The 26,832-nt window shown below is 38.5% G+C and overlaps 2 long non-coding RNA genes and 1 pseudogene across 2 annotated transcripts; 1 reads left to right on the top strand and 2 right to left on the bottom strand.

Annotated features, from left to right (window-relative positions):
• Nucleotides 1–1,220: 1,220 nt before the first annotated feature.
• Nucleotides 1,221–7,755, bottom strand: LOC131920305 (uncharacterized). The gene is made up of 4 exons (XR_009381605.1): nucleotides 7,644–7,755; nucleotides 5,147–5,206; nucleotides 2,618–2,750; nucleotides 1,221–1,404 (listed from the first exon to the last, which is right to left on the bottom strand). It is a non-coding gene; the product is annotated as an uncharacterized LOC131920305 (long non-coding RNA).
• LOC131920306 (uncharacterized) lies at nucleotides 2,622–3,246 on the top strand. The gene is made up of 2 exons (XR_009381606.1): nucleotides 2,622–2,801; nucleotides 3,006–3,246. It is a non-coding gene; the product is annotated as an uncharacterized LOC131920306 (long non-coding RNA).
• A 13,962-nt stretch (nucleotides 7,756–21,717) lies between the features above and the next one.
• On the bottom strand, nucleotides 21,718–24,332 carry LOC131920747 (cilium assembly protein DZIP1-like; annotated as a pseudogene).
• Between the last annotated feature and the right edge of the window lie 2,500 nt (nucleotides 24,333–26,832).

Raw genomic sequence — 26,832 nt, 5'->3', positions numbered from 1 at the left:
GCAATTTCTCCCCACCATTTGTCTTGCCAAATTTTTTCATACTGACCTTTGCTGATGTTTTCTTGTAACACGATGGTCCTGGCAATTCTTCTTTGAACAAACAGCAGTAAACCTTTTGTCCCAGGTAGCAGCATCATTGTAGTCACCAACACGAAGAGAAGTAGCCAGCAACATGGAGCAGCAGCCTCTGCCTCCATGGTCCCACCACCATTTGTGGCTGGGCCTGGGTCGAAGCTTTTCCTTAGCAAGCCTCCTGGGCCACCCTCAAAGTTGGGATCCTCCTGCCTCTGCCTCCTTCAGCAAATCCAACCGGTGTGCACCACCACAACTGGCTGAGTGTAGCTGGGGTCTGATCAGGGACCCGCACGGCCAAAAGCAAGCAGCTTTTTCATGAATTCGTACCACGAACGTTGGGCGCCAGATGTAGCAGGAATCTTAGAGAGCCTTATTAATAAAATCAAACCTGAGGCCAGTTATTGGGGTGAAATGCTGGATGGTCAGAGAGACAGAACAAGTCACAGCTAACCTCACCTGGCCAACTTCTCAGGTGATCTGGTTTCCTTAGACTGGAAGCTTCTGTGTTCTCATCCCAATGGCTCTCAGCTGAACTGCTGCTCGAAAGCCTGAAGCCTAACCAGCTAAAAGCTTAACTAGCCAAATGCTTCTAGTTTCTGGTCTTCACACCTTATATACCTTTATGCTTTCTACCACCACTCCCTGGGATTAAAGGCTCGCTTTCTGGGATTAAAGGCGTGTGTCACCATGCCTGGCCGTTTCCAATGTGGCCTTGAACTCACAGAGATCCAGAGGGATTTCTACCTCTGGTTCGCTAGGATTAAAGGTGTGAGTGCCACCATTTTCTAGCCTTTGTATCTAGTGGCTGTTGTGTCTCTGACCCCAGATAAGTTTATTAGGGTGCACAATATTTTGGGGAACACAATACCACCACAGAATAGAGCTCAGAGAACAGCAACATGATATCTTCTTATTCCATCGAATATATTCCTCAGCCTAGGCTCTGCCATTTTGGGTGCTTCATTCTTCAGAAAACAAGGGGCTACTTTAAGATGAGTGGTTAATGGTGTGATATCAGGTATGATACATGTGTGGTAAGGCAATGAAGACATAGAAATTAGGTGAGATAAGCCAAAATATAACAGCATACAGCTTTGGCTGTTATACATAGGCTCCAGAGAAATTAAATAAAATGAAGCAAAACATTTAATGCTTGCAAGAGATTTATTAGTAAAAGTAAAGAAATTCCGATTTCAAGCCACTATTCTTCTCTACTGGTACACTTGATGTGGCTCACAGTCCCATCACAGTAGAAACAACCTCATGAGAGGAAAACGCTGAGTTAAACTTTGATTTGCTAAAAAAGGACCATGTTTCAAAGGTTTGCACCTGAAAATTTAAAAAATAATATATTAGTGACTCAAAATATAAGCAACTAGTTTGACTGATTTCATTTGTTTTCCCTCCAGGCTCCCTCCAGACACAGTGTGGTGTGTGGTGTAAAGTGTAAGGGCCTTGCTTTCTCCATCATATTTTCAGAATTCATTTCAGGCCGTGGAGGCTCATTATGTTTTCCATTCCTGGTTATGGCAGTCAAGAGTGTTCCTTCTCTCTCTTCACTCTTGACTTGAAACTTTGAGGTCATATGTACTAGAGGGAGCACATGAATGAGAGTCATGTGTCAGATACTTATGTATATGATCTAGTGTGAGGAAGAAATAGTATTCAAAGAACATTAATATTTTTGAGATAACTTGTTTCCATAGCATGATGATATAGTGACTGTTGACTTATTATCTAAATGGGGTCAGTCATCATACAAATATATGAAGAATTCTTTAACATCAAGACTAACAACCACATTTTCCCCAACAAGTATGTCATTGTTATACTACTTTAGAATATCATAGTGCTTTTTATTATACTTCTTTTGATTACAAATACATTACCTCAATTTTCATTCCACAGTTTTAACATTGTAAAGTATATTCTTGGAACTATCAATGATCATCAAACATTGTAACCAGTGTGAGTAAGTTCTCTATCACCCACAACCAATGTAATTCTAGGCAAATTAGTCATTTGTGTTTTAGTTTACTCATCAATAAAATAATACAGAACACACAAAATTAATGCTTATCTTAACATAAGACTTTGAAAGAGAGTTTATGTAGATGCATGCATGGGAAATAGAAATCAATATTTGCTTTTGAAAATCTATTTCTGCTGAGGTAATACTAATTTGGTGTATTTATGGGTACATAAGTATTCTAAACCTGGAAATTGTTTTTCATATGCTAATAAGCTAAGACAAACATGAATATTATGTCCTCTTTAAAATTTTCATTTTAAAATGATTCATTGAATAAATGTTCCTTTAAAAAAATCTTGAATCAATAACAATCACATTTATCACTTGATTATTTGGTGTTGCTTAATCTTATATGTTACTCAGACAAACACCATTCTTAAAGTACTATTATTTCTACTTGAAAGATGTGGGAATAAAATCACACCAATAAACAACAATTAGCTTGGGCTATCCTGTTACTAAGTGTTGATCTTGAGGTATTGAACATTGTAGTCTAACACCTGAAATTACCTTGTTTTCATTACACAGGAGGTGTAAAATACAGAATTTCTTCACTACCATAGTCTGGAAGATCTTGTAAATTGCCTCCTGGAGGCACCCGTTGGGAATAATCGTCATCCTGAAAGTTAAGATCATCTAAATGCTAAGGATGAAAAAGATAAATGAGAAATGAAGTGCTTGTGTTAATAATGAGGTCAGCATTCTGACAGCCTCACTGGTTTCTGGTCTGGAAGGGGTTTCTGGGTAAATACATTTCCAGAAATGTTGCTACCCATTATTGCTAACCTGAGAATGGGCTAAATTTATTTATATAACCTCTGGCTTACTCAGATGTCTTTGTATAGTCCTTAGGGGCATTTGGAGACCTCCTAAAAGTTCTCACCTTGTGCTTTTCCAGAAGTCAGCAGGTGATGAAGGTGACAGATGAAGATATGATGAGGAATGAATTAACTCTGGGGACATACCTCTTCTCCTACTAGAGCATCTTTCAACTTTGGGGACATACCTCTTCCCATACTGGAGCATCTTTCAACTTTTTGGGACATAACTCTTTCCCTACTGGAGCATCTTTCAACTTCTCTGATACCATCCCAGAATATCTCATCACATTAGATACTCATTAAATCCTAATTATATGATATGGTTGTTAAAATAATTCTTCAACAGAAATATCTTCTCCATATGAGAAAATTCATTAATTAACAGTGCAGCTAAGATTTAGAGAACCCACACAATAGTTTTAAGATCATGTCTAGACTCTTGGTACTTTTTATTGTATTTTATAATAACTACATAGCTTTATTTGGGGGTATATATTTATTTTTGTGGAGGAATATAATTTCTTGTACAAGTTGGAACAAAGATGATGTGATAGTGAACATCATCTGACTGGGTCACCGCAGCAAAGACAGGTCCAGCAGTTTGAAATCTAAGTGAGATATTTCGAACTGCATGTGCCACTGGCCCTTTAACCAGTTTAAAAAATATATCTGTTTTTTAACATTTCAACAAGGAAAAAAAACCTTCAAATAAACAGGTAAAAATTAGCACTTATTACTTAATTTTATATATTCTTGTTTATTCTTCAAACTTTAAATTACCAGTATTTATGTGATACATATTCTGTCTAGGCACAGCTCAATCACAAATGAAGAACATAGCCCGAAGGCATGCAGCCTTGGAGGCTCAGGCGAGAGGATGGGGAATTTGAGACCAGACTGGGTTCTATAGAGGAACAGTACTTTAAACAAACAAGCAAAAATCTACTCTCTAATTTTATAATTATATGTTTAAAATGAATGATGATACATATAATACTTAATTATCTAAGTTTTTTTTTCCGGTAGTCATAGTGATTACAACAAATTTAGTAAATGATTAGGGGGATTAAGAAATGCATTTCAGATGTGGTAGAAAAAAATCAGTAAAAGTCTTATTTAAATGTTAAAATATTAAATGATTACCTTTTCACTGGATGGATCCCAAGCACTTGGGACATTTTCCCACTGAACCAAAGACAGAAAGAGAGTTAGTTGTTTAAATTTTTAAAAAAATATTTTAGAATGTCCTCTATAACAATCCATGATTATTTATATTTAAAATAATTGTGGACAGAATCCTCTAGTTGCAATACTGAATTTCATAACTTACCTAAATGTATAGTCATTTTCAATTAATTTATCCCTCATCATATCACACAAAATAGCATTTTATAGAACCATTTTTAATTTCTGGCTTGGATTAAGATTTTTTACCTAACACATATATGGATACACACACACACACACATATGTATGTTTTATATGACTATATAAAAACATTTCTATTTTATTGAGTACTAAACTATTTAAGCCCATAGCAAAAAGTTTTCCCAGGTTAATTTGTAAATTCCTTAAATATGGCCTATGATTATATTAAATTAATTTGTCAACCCTGTTGTATTATATATTAAGTTTAAATTTAACCATATATAAAATTTACAATCTCAAAACTCTATTATGTATAAATACCATTTATTATTTTAAATTAAGTTATAATTACATAATTTACCCCATTCCATTTCCTCCCATTAGTCCTTCCCATACCCTACCTTGCTCTTTCTCAGATTCGTGTCTTCATATTCTTTGTTTTATGTGTTTGTGTGTGTGTTGATTCTGTTTAGTGTTGCTTGTATGAAAGTATCATTTTAATGCATACAAAATAACAGGGGCGACCTAAGCAAGTGTACACACTAAGTTCACATTGGGTAACATTTTGAGTGGGATGCAGTGGTCTTAGTTTACTTGGGGAAAACTTTAGCAGGCTTGATAATAGTTTTTTTTTATTGTAAAGGACCCAAGTTTCTGTGGCAAGACATTTTCACTAGTAAAATTATAAATTTGGGGTAAATGGAGTACTTATATTTAAATATGCAAGACAACTTGCTGTTATTTACAATTATTGAGTTTATACCTTAATATACAGTCTAACCATAATGTCGTTATTGTCTAGAATCCTTTTTATAAAGCAAGGGAAACCCAGAGTTTTTGATTTACTTACTGTTCCTTCTGTCACCACATTCAAAACACACATAAAAACCAGGAATTTCATTGTCAATTTCTATGAAGAAAAATGATAATATATTTATTAAATATTAAGTATCATCATTGGGAGAAGTCATCTTCTTCCAGGGAACAGTAGTAAAATAAGGAAGGAAAATTAATTTTCTCTTTGTAGAAGATATTTTATGTAGATTTTTCATCGTTTCATAATCTTCCCAATAAGAGAAGACCAGCTGAATTGATGAGGAACACATCCCTACAAGCACTGTGTTCTCTGGAGGGGTCATTGATTCACCTCAGTCTTATGTTTGAGCACTTAGAGCAATAACTGCATCTATCCATGCAGAATGACATTTTGTTCTTTTGCAAGTTGTTGATACTCCATTTCTCCAGAATGTGCCAATTCTTTGAGTATTGCTACCACTCATTGCTACCTACCCTTCCTTTATACACATTCACGATCTTGTATCACATTGGCTTCAGTGACCTAAAAGGTGGATTCATCATTTTCCTGATGGTTAGGCATCAAACTCCCACCCAAGGAATGAAGGGGTGCTTGAAATTATCACTATCCCTCCTGTACACTCTCCAAATAGTCCATCGAATCATTATTTAATTTTACTCCCAGAATTTGCCTCTAGAAGCCCTGTATGCTTAGAGACTCAGATTCCTACAAACTAGCCCATAAATATGTAGGGATGTATAAAATGCCCAGCTTTAGTTTCAGTGAGAATATATCTTAATCTGATTGGTTGGAAATTCTATTTTTTTTAAATGATTTAGCATTTTAATATTTTAAACATTGATTAATTTTGTTGATAGTTTTACCCATGAACATAATATATTCTGACCAGCTTCCCTTCTTTCACCTCCTTCCCAGTGCCTACCAGCCATTCCCCTCAGTGTTACTCAGCCCCTCCCCAGATTCATGGCTTTTGGTTTTCTTTCATGACCTCTTTAGTTTAGTCATCTGTATGACTATTGGAATGGAATTATGCCCTGGATCCTGGTAGGGTTATCAGTGGGTACGTATATGAAGGCAATAGCTTCCCATTGCCATGAATATGTCAGTAGTAGTTTTTTTAATTTTTTAATTGTACAAGGTTATCTAAGTTCGAGGTTTGGAAAATTCTTTAGGAAAATAATATGCTACCTCAAATGATCATGTTCTATCTAACATTGTCTATTTATATACCATGCTGGTTTGAAATAAGGTAGTTGCAACTCATGTCCACCTCTGTATACCATCATCCTATACAACCACTAATTAGGCCACTTAAGTCTATATTTGCAATGCAAACCATGAAAATAACATCTCACAAAGTTATGCTGCCAATAAAGATTGTTAAAATCTGTAATTTTTCTTCAGACACTGTTTTTTTTTTTTTTTTTTTTTAAAAAAAATTAGGTTTCAGCTCTTTTTCTTTATGGAACAAATTCAATTATATTCAAATTTGAATGTTTTCCCCACTTAGTGTTTTTGATATTTAAAATGCCTTTACGCTACAATTTGGCATTGAAAAGTGATTTTTTTTTTTTTTACATAGAGAAGCACGAAAAATACCTCAGAATATTTTATAGGATTATAGGATTCATACTTAAATCTTGGAGCAACTTAATTGAACATCTATCTGTTTCTACCTCTCTCTCTCTCTCTCTCTCTCTCTCTCTCTCTCTCTCTCTCTCTCTATCTATCTATCTATCATCTATCTATCTTTTAAATATCTTCTATCATCAACTTATCTACCAATAATCAATCTATCTATGTATCTATCTAATCTATCATCTATCTATTATGTATCTCTATCCTCTATCTATATATCTCTCATCTGTCAGTTCATCTGTTTCTCTACCCATTTTGAACTTAAGTTAATGATACATCAGGTGAAATGTTAGTACTATGTCATTAATGTCCTTCTTTATCCATAAATACTGACACTCTCAGTTAAAACTGGGTAAAGTAAATAAAATTTTACTTTTCTTAAGTCACCTAATATTGTCAGCAACAACCATTCTGACCCCCTCCAGAAGCCTAAAAGAATCTTTTAAAATAAATATTTTCATATGTAGATGGGGTAAATTTCAGTGATAATTAGTAACAGTATTTGCCAGGTAAAAAATTTCTTGGTCTAATAATTTTTCAGTTTTGGTGACTTTATTGTGTCAAGTAAAATGATGAATGAAAATAAAATAATGCTATTAATTCACTGTTTATATTCTTTTCAGATGTTAGAACTTCAGACAGTCTTGAAACTAAGTAACCATTACAACTTCTACCATTTAAAAATACTTCATAGCATCCCTGACAGCTTATGTTCTGAGTTCATTTTCTTAAGTCTCTACTTGTGTATTAAGTAATTTCTGATATACTTATATTGAAATAAACATACTATTCTAAGGCATCTTAATTTTCAGTCTCCATGTGGTAAATCATTTTTCCCTCCTGAAGAAAAAAAAATAAAACAGACACAGTGAGTCGTTTTGAATAGTGTTACCTTATTTCCAAGCTTTGAGATGGGCAGATGGTTCCCGACTTGAGCTGAGGTTCAGTCTCACAGCTATTTAAACTTTTTTCCTACTTGACTTGTATCTGTTATCTTACTGATGCCAATCTTTTCATTCAAGCATTGCCAGAACTGGCCAATATCTAGCTGTTTCCCTGATCTGTATCTATCTCAGGGCATTTGATCTTTTTCTGTTATGAAGTAGAATCAAATCAAATCTAGGCTGAAATGTAAGTAGAAGGTTCAGAGGCAAACTCAATGCATTTTTTTTTTCTACAAAAAGTGAAATGCATTCTTAGTAAAATTGTAGTTGTTTTTTCTCATTGGCAAATGATCTTTTAATAACATCTGATTTGTACATTTGATTTCTTGTCCTTTTTATAATGGGAACAAGAAGTAAATGGTACACTCACAGGATCTTAAAATAAAATAATTAGATCAGATGCAATTGTGCATGATTGCTTTGAGTTTTATATTGAAAAAAGATAGTAATTGGGTATATGATGTTCAGTGACAGAAAACAGGGAGCAATTTCAGAATTTATAGCAAAAGTTCAGGAATAAGGCCCAAGTCATGATAGTATCAATGTAAGCACGCTTATAGACCATTACATTCTTGGAAGTTTCAAGCTTTAGCTCACTGGATTTATTGAAAATCAGATACATAATTTTAGAGGAAAAGGAACCAAGGATAACATCCAGTGTTTAAATATTTATTTAAGCAATTTTTTTTATTCATTTTACATACCAACCACAGATCCCTTCTCATCCCTCCTCCCGCTTTCCCTCAAACTTCTCCCTCACCCCCATCCCTTCCTCCAAATGAATAAGGCCTCCCATGGGGAGTCAGCAAAGACATTCAGTTGAGGCAGGACCAAGCCCCTCCCCACTGTATCAAGGCTGAGCAAGGTGTCCCAACATAGGTAATAGGCTCCAGAAAGCCAGCTTATGCACCAGGGATAGATCCTTATCCCACTCCCAGGGCTCCTCAAACAAACCAAGCTGCACAACTGTCTCCTGCATGTAGAGGACCTAGTTTGTTTGGTCCCATGCAGGTTCCACAGCTGTTGGTCGGAACTGGTCTACCTCAAGACCCAATGGTACCACTCTTGGGCATATACCCAAGGAATGCTCAATCATACCAACAAGACATTTGCTCACCTATGTTCATAGCATCGTTATTCATAATAGCCAGAACCTGGAAACAACCTAAATGCCCCTCAACTGAAGAATAGATAAAGAAAATGTGGTACATATATGTTGCACAAATCCTAAATGGTCTTATAATAAAAACCTAGAGCCAGATATCAGGGTGAAAGCTGAAAGATCAGAGAAACAGAGCAAGCTGCAGCTATCACCTCTTACCTCACCAGCTCTGCAAGACAGTAAATTCCTGTCTTCTCCCGCCATGTATTCCTTTCTCTGTCTAGCCCCATCACTTCCTGTTTCAACCTTCCTAGTGTTGGGATTACAGGTATGTGATCTCAAGTGCTGAAATTAAAGGTTTTTGCCATTACTGCCTGGCTCTGTTTCTTCTTTAGCCTGGATTAATTTCGTGTAGCCCAGCATGGCCTTGAATTTATAGAGATCCAGACAGATCTTTGGCTCTACCTCCTGAGTGCTAGGATTAAAGATATGTGACACCACTGCCTGACCTCTGTGGCTAACTCTGTGGATGGCTCTGTTCTCTGATCCTCAGGCAAGCTTTATTTCTTAGATTACAAATATATCACCACACATGTACACAGTGGAGTATTACTCAGCTGTAAAAAGCAATGACGTAAAAAAAATAAAAAAATAATAAAAAAAAAGCAATGACATTATGAAATTTGCAGGCAAATGGATGGAAATAGAAAATATTATCCTGAGTGAGGTAACCCAGACCCAGAAAGACTTATAAGTGGATACTAGCTGTAAAGCAAAGGATAATCAGACTACAACCCACAGCTCCAGAGAAGCTAGGAAACAAGGAGGATCCTAAGAGGGATGCCTGCATCACCTTGGGAAGGGAAAACAGATGAGATCTCCATCAGTGTTTAGTCTTAGCAAGCAACCGATAGAAGTAGTCTCAGGACTAGGGAAAATGTATAAAGGACAAACAATGTGGGGGGGGGGTTAGGGTAAGAAGGAAAGGGATATCCCTCTGAAGAGTTTACAGTTTCAGAGTCAGGGCTTGTGGGGCTGCCACCCAGACTTCTGATGAGGAGTCTCTGTCATGTCTGTGAGGAAATAATAAGACTGATACTGACTGAACAGTAATATGTGCAAATTGAACCTGCTCTTGCTACTTCATGCCATCCTGAGGATGAGATGCAGAGGTGCGGGGGGGGGGGGGGAAATGGCTGGAAAGGAATGGGAATAGTGTCCTACTGCTTCTTTCTTGAGGATTCTTTTAGGGAAAATTTAGTAAGTAGTTGGCACAAAGAGGAATATGTTGTGTATTTTAACCTTACCATCACAAAGAAGAACATGAAAAGATGGCTTTGAGCTGGTGTGTGTGTGTGTGTGTGTGTGTGTGTGTGTGTGTGTGTGTCTACACACACATCTATCTATCATCTATCTATTTATCTATCGATCTATCTATCTATCTGTCTGTCTATCTATCTATTATCTATCATCAGTCTATCCATTCATCCACCCATCCATCCTCTTGGATTAGTCTACATGTACTATCTCCTTCTACATATATTTTGATTTTCATATAAAAAATGAACTTCTTTCCTCTCTAAGTAGAGAAACTTCCCTATATATAAGTGAAAAGACTTTTTTTTCCACAGATATTTTGCTTCCAATCAAATCTTCCATTGAGTGTCTTTACTTGGATTGGGAAAGTAAACCAAATTTGCATTTCTGAATTGCTGTGGGATGTATGGCAAACGTGTTGCTGATTAATCAGTAAAACACTGATTGGCCGTTGGCTAGGCAGGAAGTATAGGCGGGGCAAGGAGGAGAATAAAGCTGGGAAGTGGAAGGCTGGGAGAGAGACACTGCCAGCCGCCATGATGACAAACAGCATGGGAAGATACCGGTAAGCCACGAGCCATGTGGCAAGGTATAGATTAATGGAAATGGATTAATTTAAGCTATAAGAACAGTTAGCAAGAAGCCTGCCACGGCCATACAGTTTGTAACTAATATTCTCTGTGTTTACTTGGTCGGGTCTGAACCGCTGTGGGACTGGCAGGTGAAAGAGATTTGTCCTGACTGTGGGCCAGGCAGGAAAACTCTAGCTACACTGAATGTTTGGGAACCTAACTACCCCACCTTCTATATTATTTTTTAAATAATACTTTTCTACTAGCTTCAATATATGAAGTACTACCAAGTCTACTTGGAAACCAATGTCTAAATACAACATGATTTCTTTGCTTATTAGTTAAATGGCTGAAGACCACCAGAACTACTGGAACATTTTGGAGCATTACATATTTCCTTATTTATTTATTTATTTATTTATTTATTTATTTATTTATTTATTTATTTATTTATTTGTTTGTTTATTATGCACATGTGCACATGTGCCACAGCTTATGTGGGAAGGCCAAGAAGACGACTTACAGTAGTCACTTCTCTCCTACCATGTATGCCCTAGGAATTAAAGTCATGATTATCAGGCTTTCTTGTAACCAAATACCTTTATCTGCTGAGTCATCTCACTGTCCCAAACATTGCCCATGGAGTCTGTGAAGTAGTTTTGGTCTTTAATAGTCATGATTCATTAGGCATGGTGGTCCATCCTTTAATCCCAGCACTCCAGAAGCAGAAGCAGGTGAATTTCTGAGAGTTTGAGGCCAGCTTGGTCTTCATAGAAGTTTCCAGGAAAGCTATATAATGAACCTGTCTTTAAAATTATTCTTCATATGGTACATGAGATATTCACATCACCAGAATTCATCCCAACAAAAGTCTTATAACTGGGTTATTAAGTATAGTAATAAGGGAAGCAATTAATATTTCTACCCAGTTATCCCAGAAACAATAATACTATCATCTTGGAGAAAGAATAAAAGAACACTATATGCTTGTCACTGAATAAGCCTTATAAGGCTATAAGTCTTATATATACTATTTGTAAGACAGAAGCTCATGTTTTAGGAATATCAATATCCTGATGAGTGTCATAATTGAGTTGTTATTTGCTATTTCATTATTTTGGTAAGCTGGCTGCTTCTATGCAGGGTTCCATGGTAAGGTCTAGGAAGCCTTTGGTCATTGATGTCTTATTGTTTTTGTTTTGTATAATCTAATTCTGGGAAAAGAGGCAATAGTTTTCAAAGTCTTTTGTAACATTTTGTAAGACTATTGTCAAAAACAAAGTAATCTACATGTAGTACACAAGCCAATTTCTGGGAGAACAAAATGATGATCTTACAAGAATAAAAACCATTGAAGAACTATGTTAATTCCCTTAGGGAAATATCTGACATCTGGACTCAGCTTTGATTTGTGCTGATGGCATGCAAGAAGTGGCGGAACAAGGTCACCCTAAAAATGCATGACTTAAGCCAGTTTCTGGCCTGTGGTTTCTTGCCAGTATGAGTATTTTGTGCATGAGCCTTTTTAGCAAGCTTGTTATGGTTAGGAATAAATAATGATATTCATAAAACATACTGTGTGTATCTGATTACTGAGAACTTCTAAGGTAAGAGTCATTGGTAAACATATATATGGGACAAAATGTTTTCAATCTGGTACTCAATCCAAGAAGTCAATCAGTAGACCTATTCAAACCCCTAAAATCTTGTCACATACAAAGAGGTATATCAGGAGAAGATAGTGTGTCATTGCCCAATAACATGCATTATATCTTGCATCTTATAGCAATGTAGAGGTATGAATATCCTTAAAAACTAGCAAAAAAAATTATGTGATGATAGAATCTAGCACTGGGTAAGAATCAGATACTTTTTATAAACAACAAGAGTATGTAAATATCTTATAGCAAAATAGAATTCTCTATAGCAAAGGAATTATGAAGTAGACATATACATATACACTACAGATTGCAGATGTATTTTAATAATTGATCAAAATAGCAAAGTTTGAAATTATCTGTACAAAAATATTATAAAAGTTGTTAAAGACAGACAAAACTGAACAATATTATAAGGAATTCAATAAAGGCAGTAAAACAATAGGGAAAGCTAGAACTAGTGATCTTGTTTTACTAGATAATTTTTAAATCTAGGAACAAGAAAGAACATAGATAAATAGAAGGATGTAAGTGCTAAGTATCCAAACATATTTTATGAGTTTTCCAGACACTGGAAATGTGTATTTAATTATTATATTATACATCTATCTAGGCTTTTATCTAAAATATAGGCTTTGTAAATGTAAGTAAACAGATCCTTTAAAATTAAGAAGAATTTTGAAAAATTAAATTGAATAAATAAATGACAGAATAATTGAGGAAGTTCTCAGGTTCCCAGTATTCAGATTTGGTTGAATGTTCTTTACCAATCTCAGTACCCATCTTTACACACTTACCAGTTTTTCACAAAGGAAATGACATTAATTCAATCTGTTAATATTTACATTTCATTCAGTCTAGCTTTCCTCAATGCAGCCCAAATTAGGAAACTACACAAATATCTATCGTGTAATGTCAGATGACTTATTTGTGAATGACAGAAACATTTTACAGAACTTTGCAGTAACACTGACAAGTGTAAATCGTCCCCTATCATCAAATGCCATGTTTACACAAAACTTCATTTTTCAAGGCTTAATTACTTCCTGTTACCTCTTACCTAGAGTAAAGCCTTAAAAACAAAAAACAAAAAACAAAAAAAACAACCAAACAACCCCTGCCCAAAGAAAACACACTGCAAATGTTGTTATAACATGCTCTTGATATTTCAGTTCATTTTCTCCATCTCCTTGGTTTCTTTTTATCCACTTAATAGTTATAAACTTTAATTTCTGCAAAAGAAAAAGCCCAATCCTTGACACCACAATTATTAGAGTATGATGTGGGCATGTATAGCTTTCATTTATTTGTTTCATTCTTTTTTCTTTCGTTTGTTTCCTCCTACTCTTCTAAAAGTATTTAGTTACTGATCACTAAATTTGCCCCTGAACTGCTGTGGGATCCGTGGGACAGTGGTGAATATAAGGGATTCTTGCACTTACAATTGTCTATGTTGGATGAAAACAGCAATAAAGGACAGATGAATGAAGAGCTAATAAAATAACTGCTCTGAAAAAAATGTAAGAGAAAGGAAAGCAGCGGGGCTTGGGAAGAAGGATCTATTCATACAGAAGATGCAGGGAAGCAGACTATGAATAGGATAGTTACATGAGACCCAAAGCTCTGTCATGGAGAAAGATGAAGAACGTGATGGGGCGGTCATTAGCTAGGCCAGTTCAATGTGTCCATGGAGACCAGTGTAGAGTGTGTTCTGTGTCATAGAGAAGACCCTGAAAGGCTTTTGAAAGAGGTGATTTGAGTGGAGCAGGCTTTGAGTTCCCACAGGAGTGCTGCTGCTCCCTGGGGCGGAGGAAGCAAGTAGAACAATCAGAGGATATTCTTTACAGCGTAGGTACGTTCTCAGTTTCTCAAATTGATGTGAGGGATGGTAACAGTGCAAGTTGGTCCCCGGGCAGTGGAGAAGGTCAGAACGGTTAGGACTTAGGAGTATATTTCTCTTCTAGAATACAACCAAGTTTGTAGCTGGAGAGCTTCTCTCCAGGTCCCACCAAGCCCCCGCAGTCCCACAACCCACATATAAAATAGTCACTCAGACGCTTATATTATTTATAAACTGTATGGCTGTGGCAGGCTTCTTGTTATCTACTTCTATCTTAAATTAATCCATTTCTATTAATCTATATGTTGCCCCAAGGCTCGTGGCTTACCGGTACCTTACATCTCGCTTGTCATGGTGGAGGCTGGCAGATCTCTCCCTCCGCCTTCCACTTCCCAGAATTCTCCTCTCTCCTTGTCCCGCCTATACTTCCTGCCTGGCTACTGGCCAATCAGTGTTTTATTTATTAACCAATCAGAGCAATATCTACAGCACAGGTTTCTTGTTTATTATAAAAATATGTAAAATACAACTCTGCCCCAGTTGCTAGCCAGCAGGAAAAGCTCCTGTGGGCAGGCTCCCCCGCCAACCTCCTCCCATCGGACACTGCAATCTACAAAACCCATGCCATACCCCAATACCCATCCACCTGTGACCCCAGTAACTTCCTGAGATATGGACTCCACCAGCTTTCACTGCACCAAGAGGTGGGTGACTCTTTTTCCACCCAGAAAGTCCTATCTCTAGAACCCAGACCCTGGGACACAGCCAGTCCCCGGGAACTCCCACCCAACTCTGTCCCAGTTGCCAGCCAGCAGGGAAAACTTCTGCAGGCAGGCTCCCCCACTAAAACCCCCCATTGGACCCTGCAATCTACAAGACCCACACCATACCCCAATACCCATCTGCCGGTGACCCCAGTAACTTCCTGAGACACGGAATCTGCCAGCTCTCATAGGACCAAGAGAGGCTTTCTGAGCCACAGAATCAGCTAGTTTGGATTGGACCAAGAGCAGCTCCCTGAGATACAGAATCTGCCAGCTCCAGTTAGACCAAGAGCTAAGATTGGACCCAGAGGGGCCCCTGAGACACAGACACAGCAATCACAGATTGGACCAATAGCAGCTTACTCAGACACAGGTACCTCTTGCACCTGTTGGAGTAAGAGATGGGTAGACACCAGTGCAAAGATATATATAACAACATAAAGAGCAATATGGCATCACCAGAACCTAGCCCTTCTATAACAGCAAGACCTGAACATCACAATGTAGACGAAGCAGAAGAAAGCAACCCTAAAAATAACTCCATGAAGATGATAGAGGCCTTTAAAGAGGAAATGAAAAATTCCCTTAAAGAAATTGAGGAAAAGACAAATAAAAAATTGGAAAAAAAATCAACAAACCCCTTAAAGAAAGCCAAGAAAACCTTGAAAAAGCAATTAAACAAGTGAAGGAAACAGTTCAAGACCTGAAAAGTGAAATAGAAACAATGAAGAAGACACAAACAGAGGGAATGCTAGAAATAGAAAATCTGAATAAATGAACAGGGAACACAGATGCAAGCATAACCAACAGAATACAAGAGATGGAAGACAGAATCTCTGGTGTAGAGGATACAACAGAGGAAATGGATTCGTCAGTCAAAGAAAACACCAAAGCCACAAATGCAGTAACACAAAATGTCCAGGAAATCTGGGACACCATGAAAAGGCCAAACCTAAGAATACTAGGGATAGAAGAAGGAGAAGAGTACCAACTCAAAGGCACAGAAAACATATTCAACAAAATCATAGAAGAAAACTTTCCCAATTTAAAGAAGGAAATGAAGATACAAGAAGCTTATAGAACACTAAATAGACTAGGCCCCCCAAAAAGTGCCTTTGCCACATAATAATTAAACCAATAAATATACAGAATAAAGAAAGAATATTAAGAGCAGGAAAGGAAAAAGGCCAAGTGACTTATAAAGGCAGACCCATCAGAATAACACCCGATTTCTCAATGGAGACTTTGAAAACTAGAAGGACCTGGACAGATGTAATGCAGACACTAAAAGACCATGGATGCCAGCCTAGACTAATACACCCAGCAACACTTTCAATTGCCATAGACAGAGTGAAGAAGACATTCCAAGACAAAACCAGATTTAAACAATATCTATCCACAAATCCAGCCCTACAGAAGGCACTAGAAGGAAAATTCCAACCTAAGGAAGTCAGATACACCAATGAAAACACAGGCAATAGATAACCCCACAGCAATAAATCCCAAACAAGAGAAATACACACACACTACCACCAAAAAATAACAGGAATTAACAATCACTGGTCATTAATATCCCTTAATACCAATGGACTTAATTCACCTATAAAAAGATACAGGCAAACAGAATGGATATGAAATCAGGACTCATCCTTCTGCTGCATACAAGCAACACACTTCAACTTCAAAGACAGATACTACCTCCTAGTAAAAGGCTGGGGAAAGTCTTTCCAATAAAATGGACTTAAGAAGCAAGCTGGTGTATCTATCCTAATACCTAACAAAATAGACTACAAACTAAAATCAATAAAAGAGATTGAGAAGGACATTATATATTCACCACAGGAAAGATCCACCAAGATGAAGTTTCAATTTTTAACATTTATGCTCCAAATACAAGGACACCTCTTGCAGGCCACAAGAATATATCATAGAGATTCAGCTGTGCATTAAAGCTGAGCTTTGACTGGCCAAGGGTTTGTCAAAAGGCAAAGCCATTTACTATGAATATTTGGTGTTACCCAGCTTTTAATATTCCAGCTGTCTTCTGCTATGAAATCCTTGTGTGCCCAGACCAATTGGTAAACAGTTCAGCTCCCCAGATCTGCTGAACCTACTAAGCCCTGCCGAGCTTAGGAGACAAGCTGGCTGGAGACACATAGCTTTGTTTCCTGTGTTAATGAAACTCAGACCATCCCCTGGCCTTGAGGAGGCCTAGTGGTTCTCCAGAGCACTTTGACTGAGAACAAAAGAGGTTTTTACATATCAAGGTGAGAGATAAAACAGCATTCCTGAGGAGGCAGGGAACCACATGCCCAGGGAAAGAAAGAGCAGGCATTTTCTGTAGACAGAGACAGAACAGCATGGCGAGAGAGAAGAGAAGAAGACAGAGGTTCTGTAGAGGGTAAGCAGATCTTGGGTAGAGTTTTCTGAGTGCCAGAAGTAGAGAGTAGCAGAGATGGAGAAAGAGGATACAGAGGACGAAGATGAGGCTGAAAGCATAGGAGTTAGTTGTTAGCTGGACTATGAGCTAGGGAGTTGGACAGAACTTCAGTTATGAGACAGGATTTCATCCCAGAGAAATAAGGTAGACAGATATAGCGCTTGGTATGTCTAGAGTTCTTCCTGCCTTGAATGCCTGGTGGAACTATAGCTGAACTGATGTAATTTTTGTCTTAGAGGAATAAAGTAAACAGACATAAGAACATAGTATATGTAGATTTTTTCCCTGATATCCCACACCGGACATATCAAAACCCCCTTGGACCCTGGGGAATTGATAGGCACCCACATATGTAAAAGAAACATTACTAAAGCTTAAATCGCACACCAAGCCCCACACATTAATAGTGGGAGACTTTAAAACCCCACTCTCACCACTGGACAGATCTGCCAAATCAAAACTTAACAGATAAATAAGAGGCTTAACTGATATTATGACTCAAATAGACTTAATAGATATCTACAGAACATTCCACCCTAACAAAAAAGAATATACCTTCTTCTCAGCACCCCATGGAACCTTCTCTAAAATCAGCTACATACTCAGTCATAAAGCAAATCTCAACAGATTAAAAAAAAAAGGAATAACCTCCTGTATTCTATCAGAACACCATGGTTTAAAGTTAGATTTCAACAACAACAAAAATTACAGAAAGCCTACAATCTCATGAAAACTGAATAATGCTCAACTGAATCACCAATGGGTCAAGGAAGAAATAAAGAAAGAAATTAAAGATTTCCTAGAGATCAATGAAAATGAATGTACTACATACTCAAAATTGTGGGACACTATGAAAACAGTGCTAAGAGGAAAATTCATAGCACTAAATGCCCACATAAAGACGTTGGAGAAATCCTACACTAGTGACTTAACAGCACACCTAACAGCTCTAGAACAAAAAAACAAACAAACAAACTCACTGAGGAGGAATAGATTCGAGGAAATAATCAAAATGAGAGCTGAAATCAAGAAAATAGAAACAAAGAGAACAATATAAAGATCAATGAAACAAAGAGTTGGTTCTTTGAGAAAATCAACAAGATAGACAAGCCTTTATCCAAACTAACCGAAAGGCAGAGAGAGAGCATCCAAATTAACAAAATCAGAAACGAAAAGGGAGACATAACAATAGACAATGAAGAAGTCCAGAGAATCATCAGGTCATACTTCAAAAACCTGATATTAACCCACATATCTATGAACACCTGATTTTTGACAAAGAAGCCAAAACTATACAATGGAGAAAAGAAAGCATCTTCAACAAATGGTGCTGGCATAGCTGGATGTCAACATGTAGATGATTGTGAATAGATCCATATCTATCACCATGCACAAAACTCAAGTCCAAGTGGATCAAAGACAATGTAAAACCAGTTACACTGAACCTGATAGAAGAGAAAGTAGGAAGTAGTCTTGAATGCATTGGCGCTGGAGACCACTTCCTAAATATAACACCAGTAGCATAGACACTGAGAGCAACAATTAATAAATGGGACCTCCTGAAACTGAGAAGCTTCTGTAAGGCAAAGGACACAGTAAATAAGACAAAATAACAACCTACAGAATTGGAAAAGATTTTCACCAACCCCTACATCTGACAGAGGGCTACTCCAAAATACATAAAGAACTCAAGAAACTAGACACCAAAATAACAAACAATCCAATTAAAAATTGGGCTGTAGAGCTAAACAGAGAATTTTCAAAGGAAGAATTTCAAATGGCCGAAAGACATTTAAGGAATTGCTAGCATCCTCAGTCATCAGGGAGATGCAAATCAAAACAACTCTGAGATACTATCTTACACCTGTCAGAATGGCTAAGATCATAAACACTGAAGACAGCTTATCTTGGAGAGGATATGGAGCAAGGGGAACACTCCTCCACTGTTGGTGGGAGTGCAAACTTGTAAAGCCACTCTGGAAATCAGTGTAGCGGTTTCTCAGAAAATTGGGAATCAATCTTCCTCAAGACCCAGCTATACCACTCTTGGGCATATACCCAAGGAATGCTCAATCATACCACAGGGACACATGCTCAACTATGTTCATAGCATCATTATTCATAATAGACAGAACCTGGAAACAACCTAGATACCCCTCAACTGAAGAATGGATTAAGAAAATGTACATGTACACAATGGAGTACTACTCAGCAGAGAAAAACAATGACATCATGAAATTTTCAGGCAAATGGATGGAACTAAAAAATATCCTGAGTGAGATAACCCAGACTCAGAAGGACAAACATGGTATGTACCCACTCATAAGTGGATACTAGCTGTAAAGCAAAGGATAACCTCACAACAACCCACAACTCTAGAGAAGCTAGCTAGCAAAGACGACCCAAAGAGGGATGCATGGATCACCCTGGGAAGAGGAAATAGATGAGATCTCCATGAGTAAACTGGAGGTGAGAGGTGGGCAATGGAGGACAGGGGATGAGAACATAAAGGAATGGGATGGTTGAGCTGGAACAGGGATGGAGTGGGAAAGCAATGAAGGAGATATCATGATAGAGGGGGATATCATGGGGATAGAGAGAAACCTGGTGCTAGGGAAGTTGCCAAGAATTCCCAAGGATGACCCCAGCTTGGACTACTAGAAATAGTGGAGAGGGTACCTGAACTGAACTGGCTTAGCCCAGTGATCAGATCAGTGAATATCCTAACTGTCATCATAGAGCTTTTCTCCAATGACTGATGGAAGCAGACACAGAGATTCACAGCCAAACACGAGGCAGAGCTCCAGGAGTCCAGTCAAAGAGAGAGAAGAGGGATTCTACGAGCAAGTGCAGCGAAATCATGATGGGGAAACCTGCAGAGAGGGTCAAACCAAACTAGTGAGAACTCATGAAAGTTGTATCAATGGCTGTGGAGCCTGCATGGGACTGGACTAGGCCCTCTGCATGGTGAAACAATTGTGTAGCTTGATCTACTTGGGGGGCCCCCTGGCAGTAGAATCAGAATCCATCCTTGGTGCATGAGTGGGCTTTTTGGAGCCCCCTACCTATGATGGGACACTTCATAAAGCCTTGAGGCAGGGGAAAGAGCTTGGAATTGCCTCTACTGGATGTACCTCCCCATGGGAGGCCTTGCCTTCTTGTGGGAGAGAGTGGGGGGTGAGTTGGGATGGGGAGTCTGGCGGGTCAGGAAAGAGGGGGATCTTTGACGGTGTGTAAAATGAATGGAAACATTTTAATTAGAAAAAAGAAAAAAGTAAAATAATGAATGTATGTATGAATCAAGCTTGAGACCATTTTTACTTGTGTTGGAAACCCAGAAGTTTCTGTGAATCAGAGTCTTGTTCACCTATGGATAAATCAAGCCTTGATTTCAAATTTAACAGATTGTCCTTTAATATGAGCAACTCGGCCTAATTATAAGATTGTTGTGTTGTAGCTTACCAATGGATGTGAAAACTGCTATTGAATGTAATATACATCATATAGTATTATTGTAAGGTAAATCAAACTGTATTAACTGACTTGTTGATTTTGTGCAGAAGAAAAAGGTTGATGGAAAACTAATTTTGCATTTAAGCTACTAAAATCATGGATAGCATAAGGAGTTTGTTATACACACAGTCAAAACATCTGTGTTTTGTGGTGAAATATTCTTGATGAAAAATATGCTCTTTTAAAATTAATAACCCATCTCATTAAGGTCAACACTAAAATCACACTGAAGGAGTGCCCTCAAATCCTAAGACTGGAAGCTATTTCAGTCTGCTCTATCACAGCTTTCCCTCAGATCACATGGCAGCTTGCCTAAATTATCCTGACAGATTAAGGATTCTAATGATCCTAATGATCCCCTTTATAATGAATTCATTCTCTCCATTTTCTTCCATGTCTGTTGGTGGTATATATATTGCTACCAATATGTATGACTGTGGTACTTTACCATAGTCTGATTGTATTTCTCTACAGTTAGCCTGTAAAGTTTTAGAAGAGGTGGCCTTGGTTTCTAAATGTCATATATTAATAATTAATAGTGTCATATATTAATGTAGTATATGTTTATTCTATAGCTGATAAATAATTGAAAATTTAAAATTTATTTGTATTATTACTTAAAATGACAGTTTGAGCATTAATTTTTTACTTTTTCAAATTTTCTCAATTTCTGTGAATTCTAATATCTAATGTGATCACAAGAGTTGTTCATCATATATTGGTGGAAGCATTTGTCACATCTAAATGTTTAGTTTTACCCCCCAGTGAGAATTTTTTAATTAAAAGTTTTTTTTTAATTTTTGTTTTACACATCTTTGCAACTTGGCATTCCTAAGTGCATACTCTCTGCCTGGTGCCTTTGCCATTGAAAAATGGACATGACCCTGTTTTCTTTTTCCATATTTCCCCCTCTATACTAAAGTAGAATTCATCGTAACAAGTAATACTTTTCTATCTTTTATGAGTTGCTTATGTTTTTTTCCACTGACTTTTTCAAACAACACAGAAAGCCTAGATTCTTATATTTCTCCTTCCATTAACAGCATCGGTTTGTCTTAATTATCAAATATTTTTTTTATTATTTTTTCTTCTAAATGTCTTTCCTAGTATTTGTTGTTGTTGTTGTTAATGAGAACAGTCCTTTATTTATATTTGCTTAGAAATGAGAAAAAACATCAGTTACATGTAAAGGTCTTCAGCAACACAGGAATGATTAAGTAACAGCATCCAGAGGGATCACCACTTAGCTAATAAAATGATTCTGAAAATATTTTAAAACATAGAGAAGTATTTATAACCTGGGAATTGAAAATGTAAATTTTGTAAGGCTACATCTGTACATGGGGTTGGGGTCCCTGTACTTACAGAAATGTAAATGTTAAGATATTATTATGGTGTAATAGTGGCAGGAATGTGGGGGGGGGCAACCAACTGCTTTATGATGGGAATTGAGACTTATCTTGCTTAATGGATAGAGCATCAAATTATCTTCTAGATGACATTTTATACTTACAGATAAATAAGGTAACCTCAGCTTTTATCAGAGAAGCTTCCTTTTTGTGATGCATAGAGGCTAATACAAACTTACAATTGGTCAAATTGTGGAGAATACATGGTTACGGAACCCTCAGCCCTGAGACATTTAAAACACACACACACACACACACACACACACACACACACACACACACACACACACACACACACACCAAGAAACAACACAGAGAAGAAAGGGGTGGAACGAGTGTAGGAGACAATGTGGATGACAGCTGTCAATCAGTGTCTTCTGGACCTGAGAGGGCTATTGCACTCATGACCTCGGGGCGGCTGTGGTTGCCAGAGAAAGACTTGACCCTGCTCCTTGCTGCATTCTTCCTTGAGAACTTGGAAGTCTGTCCGGCCACTGGCTTACTCGCACTCAAGGAGGTGCAGCACGTTTGGGAAACGCTGGGATGTGGAAATCAGTCATTAAACCGAGAAGTCTCTCCAGGTGCCCATGTGGAGCTTGCCCTGCATATTGGATTTCTGGATTTCCAACAACTGATATTCTAAAGCTGAATGCTTAGAAGTTAAGTCTTTAAACTCCTTCATAAACATCTCCTTGACTTTTTCCATCTCATCCCTCAATTTCTGTTTTTCTTCCTCCTCTCATCTATCAACTAATTTCTGAAAGTCCTCTTTGGTTTTCAGCGCTTCCCCGTCTTCAGAGATCCTGACTGTGTGGGTGTGCGGGGTGGCCTCTAGCTGAGCCTTGGTGAACCGCAGCTGCTCCTTCAACATGTCGATCTCCTTCTGCAGCTTGTCATTCCGTGCCTTTGTACTTCTCCCAAGACAAGAATCTGCAGGGTGACGGCGATGAACGTGGCTCTGTAGAAAAGCTTGGCTCATAAAGGCTTTGTCACAAAAACGGCACTGGTAATGGCTGGCTTTGGCCTGGCCCATCATCAGCTGCTGGGCAGACAACACCTTCTTCCTGCGCCTACACTCCTGCTTGAGCAGTCTGATCTCCTCAGCCTGCTTGGTGAGTAGCTGTTTGTTCCGCTCACAGCCACTCAGACTGAGGCGCAACCGTTCCTCCACCACGTTCAGCTGTGAGGCGAGGAACTCCTGAGAATGCATCAGGTACTGGATCGTGAGTTGCGCCAGACGGGTGAGCTTCAACAGCAATGGGTCCACCCCCGACTGGCAATGCGGGCACTTCTCGTCCTCCAGCTTGCCAAAGGTGATGTTCATGATGTTCTCCTGAAGTGTCAGGATATCCATGGCTCCCACCACCTTGTCCACATCAATGGCGCCCAGCCGCCTCCAGTCCACATTCTCTATACGGGGTCGAAATTGGAAGGAGGGCAGAGATCCAGATGCTGAGCTGGGGGTGACAAAGACCCTGGAAGATGTTCCTTCCCTTGGAGCATCATGCCTCTCTGGGCTGTCGGACTGAGGGTAGCAGATGTGTTTCTGGAAAGGCATTCTTGAAAGCCACCCGTCTGTCTATCGTCTGTCTATCCTCTTGCTGGAGGAGCAGGGCAGTCTCTCCTACCTGGTTGGGCCATCTGTAGTCCCACACCACCACACCCAGTGTGAGAAGGTGAAGACCTGGGTCCCTGCTGCAGCCCTTGCGGCCAAAGACCATCTAGATGTCCGGGACGTTGCTATGGCAGCGCTCAGCCTCATCTTGGAGCTCAAGGCCTGTTGGCTCACGAGCATTCTGACTGCACCCACCGACCTTACAAATGGGGAGTGCAGCATTCTGGAGAACTTAAGTCTTACAGCGACTTGCAGGCCATATGATTCTTGTTTTGAGAGTCTTTGGGGGTGGGGTTGCCAGTGGTTTCCGTAGAGATCAAGGAGCCAAGAAAAACCAGGCATTCCTTAATCCACCAGGGAGGACTGGAACAACTATGAGCCCTCTCCCCTTTTCCTGTCTTCTGGCATTTCTGTGGATTTTGGGCTCCATCCACTGTGCTGGCAGGATTAGAGAGAACAAGTGGTCCTTGACCTCTGGAGTATTATCAGAACTTAACACAGTAGAAGAAAAAAGACTGTGTCCAGAAAATGCACGAATAAAGAACAATTGACTGAATTAGGCACCTAGTTAAGGAAATAATGGCTCTAGGCCCATATCCCTCCTATTTTCTCTGGCTAGGGCCTGTTCAAGGGACAAGCCCTCGCTCTGGGCCATAAGGCTATGAACTGTTGTATTTATTTGTATGTCACTAACCAACCAAGACTTTCTAACTGGGGTTCCCAGTTTCAGTCTCTTCTAGCCCACAATACTCTGTCTCTGTATCAATCGTCATGAAACTAGTACTTTGATACCATCATTCTCTGCTCTGAAAGTCCTTCTTGGCTGCCCAGTGCACAGAGGTCCTCTTAAGGCCTTTATTATGTGCAGCAGTTTGAGCAGTCGTTCATACCCTGGGGCCACTGAACTGTTAGATTTTTCCAAAATATTGCTTAAATTCTTGCAATAAGCTTCAAATTTCTCAGCATTTGGCCATAGGCAGATCATTCTTTAATGCTAAAAAAATTTATAGATTTAGGGCTGGAGAGAAAGCTCAGTGGTTAAGAGCATTGGTCGCTCTTCTGGAGGCCTGGGTTTGGATTCCTGCTTGGTGACTTGCGACCTTCTGGAACTCAGTTCTGTCGCCCTCTTCTGGCTTGAGCAGGCACTGCACACACATGGAGCACAGACAAGCGTGCAGGCAAACACTCCTACACATAAAATACTTTTTTCTACATAAAATATTTTTTAAAGTTAAGATTTATGAGTAAAATCTTCTATCTTCATAGAATTTTCAATGTTTCACTTCAAGATAGGGTATTATTTTTCCACAAATTAATTTGATACAATTTTTATCTCCCCTTTGTCATGTTGTGTGTCATCGTCGTCCCCCCCATGCCCCCCCCCCACGCCAGCCCATGCCCCTCCATACTTCTCTTGGCAGTCATGGGTTCCTTTGTAGCCCAGGCTGGCCTCAAACTCAGACTCTTCTTGCATCTGCCTTCCCAATGCTGGAATGATATGGCCTGGCCACTAGGCTAGCTTCATCTTTTCCGCAGTATATAAAGTCCATCTCAGCCATGAATGCACTTTAGAGTATGTGAGTTATACTATCTGCCTGTGATAAGATGGGACAAGAAGCTAACTCAGGAAATCTCCCTCTTATACATGGTATGAGGAGTGTGATCGCCAGAGGCTTGGACCTCAACAGAACTGAGAAGCTGACTTCTTACCCCAAATAATGAGTAAAATGCTGTTTAACATATCACATGCTGAAGGCCAAATGCATGATTTTAGCTTAATAACGTGACCTGGGGAAAAGATCTGGTGAGTGGAGTTATATTCTCATTGATTCCCTGCCACCCCACCGAGAATTCATTGGAGTAGCCAGTGAAGTAAGGGAGCAACATGTAGTGACATCAAGGTATGTAGAAAAGGGAGGGTTTTGTAATTATTGGCACACTAGCCTTCCCTGAAAGCAAGTTGATTAGCATCCTGAAGACTTTTTGCTATTAAATTAGGTTAATGTATTATTAAATTAAATCAGACCAAATGCAAAAGGCTCCATTGAGTATTTGTGTCTTCAGATAATTTAACTCCTTTAAAGAGATAGGCTTTACATTTAATTATAATCAATAATATTAATTGGTTGATTGAGATATTCTTTCTTTCTTTTTTTTTTCCCTTTCAGCTTTCTTGGGGTCTGACTGACAAAAATGTCTATTTTCAAAGTGTGTAATGGCATTTGATACATATATATGTATATATATATACATATATATATATGTGTGTGTGTACACATATGCATACACATGCATACACATAATACACATAGAGTAAAAAGATTACCACTATCATGTAAAGTGACATATTCACATCACCTGGAACAGTTGCATTTTGGGGACTGACTATCCTTAAAGTAGACCCTCTCCATATGTTTCTAGTACATAATACATTAATACCTGGTCATCCAGCTGCAGTTTTGTCCCCAGAATGTTTTATCTTCCAACTGAACATCAACACCCTCTGAACACTATTATTATTCTGGTCTTTACAAAGTAAGTCCTGGGGCTTCAGCCTTCCAAGCAGGAGGTGGACTTTTACAGCCCAAGGATGGAAAACAAACCTCTAGCATTACTGGAGAAAAGCATGGCTACAACACTTATTTGCAGAGAGGGAAATCATGCACATTTCTCTACCTTGGCTTCCCCGTTTCCATTTGGAATGCTGCAGTGGTGGTAATTTTCTAATGGGGAGTATTTTAGTTATTGTGTCTCAGGCTTATCATGGGACCACCATTTAGGGTACAGGTAACTTGTCCTTTCTGTTTGATGTTCAGGAGCAGGAAAAGTCCCATTTTGATGCAGTTAAGGGTGAGGATCTTGAATTTTTTTTCTGATATGGTGAGAACGTGTCTGTTCTATTTGTGG

The sequence above is a fragment of the Peromyscus eremicus genome, chromosome 10 (genome assembly GCF_949786415.1).
Source record: "Peromyscus eremicus chromosome 10, PerEre_H2_v1, whole genome shotgun sequence".
Lineage (NCBI taxonomy): Eukaryota > Metazoa > Chordata > Mammalia > Rodentia > Cricetidae > Peromyscus > Peromyscus eremicus.
Note: the sequence above shows the minus strand (reverse complement) of the source record. Positions and strands in the feature narration are given on the sequence as shown.